The sequence below is a fragment of the Halichoerus grypus genome, chromosome X, assembly GCF_964656455.1.
Source record: "Halichoerus grypus chromosome X, mHalGry1.hap1.1, whole genome shotgun sequence".
Lineage (NCBI taxonomy): Eukaryota > Metazoa > Chordata > Mammalia > Carnivora > Phocidae > Halichoerus > Halichoerus grypus.
In genome coordinates, this window is record NC_135727.1 from 7,979,169 (window position 1) to 7,983,654 (window position 4,486).

Below are 4,486 nucleotides of genomic sequence, written 5' to 3' on the forward strand. Positions count from 1 at the left end.
AAAGATTTTATTTATTTATTTATTTATTTATTTGAGAGAGAGAGAACACATACATTAGAGAGTGGGGGTGGGAAGGGCAGACGGGGAGGGAGGGGTGGACCGGGAGGGAGGGGGACAAGCGGACTCCACCTCAACACTGAGCACAGAGCCCCATGCAGGGCTCGATCCCAGGACCCTGAGATCACGACTGAGCAGAAATCAAGAGTCACATGCTTAACTGACTGAACCACCCAGGCGCCAGCAAGTCTGTTTATTTAAAATGTGAAAGGCTGACATTTTTAGTCAATAGTTTCAAATGTTAATGTTGTGTTAATCTGGGAGCAAATCATTTCCTATTTAAACGGATTGATTTTGTCCAGGAGAGAGCTCTAATCTCTAATGATGTGGCAAGTCACTTAGAAATAATTTGAATAGCCATGGAACCAAAGGTTCTGTCACCGAAAGAGATCAGGCAATGGTTTTGGAAAAAGGTTTCGTAGAAAATATATGTTGGTTAGTGCACATTTATTGTCCTTGTTTATAAATAGTATCTCTTTGGGCTAATAACATGATTCTAAATCAGTACAAAAAACCATGGCAAGGAAGATGGTAAAGAGGAGTATACTTGCCCGACCTTGCAACAAAATTTCTCCTCTTCCCAGAAATTGCAACTATTCCTGAATTGTTAGACTATCAGAAAGAGAATCAAGAAGCAGTCCTTATAAGAAAGATGCATCCTTGGTGTGATGATGCAGCCTTTAAACAAATACTTTACCGGTCACATCTGTTTGGCTTCTCTGACTTTTAGTTATAATTGCCTTCAACTCTCATAAAATACTCTAAAGGTATTATGCTTACACACAAAGAAAATACAAACCATTGTTTCTTATAATGACCCTCCCCCAATACACACACACACATACACACACCCACACACCATATAACTTATACAATGAGGCTCTGTAGCAACAGGGACAGAGGCAGAGACAACCAGTGAACTGACTTACTGAGGACAGCATTGCCACATATTAAGTACAAGAATGTTTTGTGGCAATATTTGAGACATACTACTACCAAAACAATGTATTGTTTGTGTGAAATCCAAATTTAACAGACCATCCTGTTTTCCTTTTTGTTTGTTGTTATTGCTGCCCTTGTTGCTTTTATTTTGTTTTATTTTGCTTTGTGGCTAAATCTGTCCACGTTAACTCAGCTTTACTCTATTGTTGGCTCTGCTACTTATTAACACTATGATCTTCATTGAATCACTTTCCCTTGGATTGTCAAATTCTTCAGCTAACGTAAGGATTCCAGTTTTCATTTTTATATTTCCACTTTGAGGAAAATCTCCACACTTAATGATCCACTTCCAGGTCAGTCACAGGTGACTACTAAACAATTCATTGATTATCTGAACAAATGTTACAATTTCGTAAGTGATTAAAATTAGCCATAATGGCTTCAGGTATTTGGAGGACGATGATGATACCGAATTAACAGTCAACATTCTGTCTTTGTAATGACCTTGAAAATGGCCAAGTCCCCCCCACCAAACTATCTATAAGATGTTTTAATTATATTCTCCTTCTTCCCTCCCCAAAATCTCCTTGCTTCAAATATCTATAAATGGTTACAACGGGGAGTGGTCAACACCCTGTCTTTGTAATGACCTTGAAAATGGCCAAGCCCTCCAGGCTTTTCTGGAGATTTTATCTCTTAGCTCACTGTCACTCTCTAATACTACCCCAGCCATAATTCATGGTAATTTCATTATTCACATGGGTAATTCTTCAAACACCCTGAAATTTCATTTGACTTCCTCTTCCCAGATGTTCTTTTTTTCACCTTATCTTATCCCTCTACTCCCATGGGTATATGCTAGACCCTGTCATAACCGAAGATGTAACCACTCCAGAGTTTCAGTTTCCAACATCTCATTCTGTCTACCATGTTCTATATTTGCAGTTCATTTCTGCCAGTACCCCAACTCCAATTATCCTCTCCCCACCAAGGCTCATTACCCTTAGTAACTTTTCACTCATTTCTACCTAGCTTAAATTCCACAGTCCATCCGTATGATAGACATTAATATAACTGGTTTTCCTCTACTTCTGGAAACCCAGAAAGATTGCTATTCTAAACCTCTTAAGGTTAGGCAAGGCTCTGAATGGTGCTAGGCAATTGTAATATATTTCTGTAATTCACTCCTTCCCTCACTGTCATAGAAACCTATTTTCTGCATTATCCTTCCGTTTCAGATATCCAACAATTTCTTCTCCACCTTTACCTTCAGCTGATAACATTGCTTGGGGGAAAATAAGGAGGGGAGAGAGAGACAGACAGATAGATAAAGAAAGAAGTTCAGAAAAGAACTTTACAAGCTATCACAATATATATCATGTCCCTTCCCATAAATATACACATATGCTAGGCCTTTCTTCCTGTCAATATTGGCACATTGTCCATGCTCTGCTCTAAAGTTATCTCCTCTACTTTTCCCCAAGACCCAAACTTAGAAAATAACATCACTCTTTCGTGGCCATGGAAGCTTTAACAAAGACCAAGACCGAGGACCTCTGGAACATGTCGTTTTATTAGGAGAGTTCCTGCATCCCTGTGAAGACAACACAGTTTATAAATGTACTACAGACGAAAAGAACGTGCCTTATTTCAATGCCCCAGTTTGTTTAGAGAACAAAGAACAACTTGGTAGAGTGGATGAAATATTTGGGCAACTTAGAGATTTTTATTTTTCTGTGAAGTTGTCAGAAAATATGAAGACATCTTCCTTTAAAAAAAAAAAAAACTGCAGAAGTTCTATACAGACCTGAATAAACTGCTACCACCACAGAGGTTTTTACCCCTCGACCTCCAGGTGAGAAGGGACCTCCAAGAGATGGTGGCAGGGGAGGCCAAGGAGGGGGGAGGGGAGGAGGTGACAGAGGCGGAAGACAAGGTGGAAGTGGAGGCTTCAGAGGAGGAAGAGGTGGTGGTGGTTTCAGAGGGAGAGGACATTAAGTGTAACAGTTGACATGATCCACGTCTATGGATCAGAAACTTGTTACCTGAGCAAGTCTTGAAGAACTGGTCATTATGTGACACTGGAACTAAAATGTCAATGCCATGCAAAAATGAGCGCAACAGAATAGGCAATTTTGCTCTAAAAGAGTACAAACAAGTGTTTTAATGTTCTGTACAATGATTGGAACTCTGTGGGTGCTTACTAAATGGTCAGTTTGCATTTGAAGCATACTTGGAATTTGTAAAATAAAGTATGTTATTTCTTTAAGTTAAAAAAGAAAATAACATCACTCTTTCAATTATCCCCACTTTCCAGAATCATTCTAATTTCCTTCTCTGTTGGATTCTTCCCATCAGCATACAAACATGCTATAATTTCTCCTACTGCCTTAAAACACTTCTGACCCTACATCTGTTGTAGCTACCACCCTTCTTCTCTGGTCCTCTTAACGCCAGAGTTCTTCAAAAGACTTGACTGCACTTGAGATCTCCAATTCCTCTCCTCCCATACTTTCTTGAGTCCATTCCAATCAGAATCAACCCCACCATTACACCAGAACTGTAGTAGTCAATGTCACAAATAACCTTCATGTATTTAAATCCAATCATTGTTGCACTCCTCATCTTATTTGCCCTATCAGCATCATCTGACATGGTTGGTCATCTCTCCTTTCACAGGGTCTTCACTTTGCTCCCATGACACCATGCTATTCTAGCATTCTTTTCATGGCTATCTCAAAATAATTATTTCTGAGTTTTTTAAAGGTGATGATGGTTGTGGCAGACCCTAAGATGGCCCCCACTGATCCCACCTCCTGATATCCATGTCTTTATGTAATCCGCTTCCTTTGAGTGTGGGTGGAATTTGTGGCTTGCTTTTAGCCAATAGAGTATGGCAAAGTTGATATGATGTTACTTCCATGGTTATGTTATATAAGATTATAACTTCCATCTTGCTAGCAGATTCTTTCCCTTGCTAGCTTTAGTAAAGCCTGCTGCCAAGTTGTGAGCTGCCCCATGGAGATGCCCACATGGCAAGAAACTGAGGTCTACATTCAGCCAACTTCTTGGAAGGAACTAGAAATGGTCATTTCTCTTCAGTCTCCTTAGCCAATTCCTCCCCATCTTACCAAATTTCCAAGGGTGGGAGTACCTCAGGGCTCATTTCTTGAATGTTCTATTACTTATTTAGTGATCCTGTCTAGTCTTGCAGTTTAAATGTAACTATACACCGATGACTCCAAAATACATATCTCTACATATCTCCATCCAGGACCTCTCCTCTCAAGTCAAAACTTATATATGCTTTTGGACAAATAATGGCAAACCATGGTCTTTATCTTTCCCCCAAGTCTGTTTTTCACACAGGTTTCCCCATCTCAGCACCATCTTTCACATTTCTCAGGCCCCAGACTTGGAGTTATCATCAACTCTCTCACATCCCACATCCAACCTATTAGGAAAAATATATTTCATATACCTTCAG

General features: G+C 39.7%; 1 pseudogene; it reads left to right on the top strand.

The window, feature by feature from the left end:
• The first annotated feature begins 1,229 nt into the window (after window positions 1-1,229).
• LOC118521859 (H/ACA ribonucleoprotein complex subunit 1 pseudogene) lies at window positions 1,230-2,997 on the top strand (annotated as a pseudogene).
• Window positions 2,998-4,486: the final 1,489 nt, after the last annotated feature.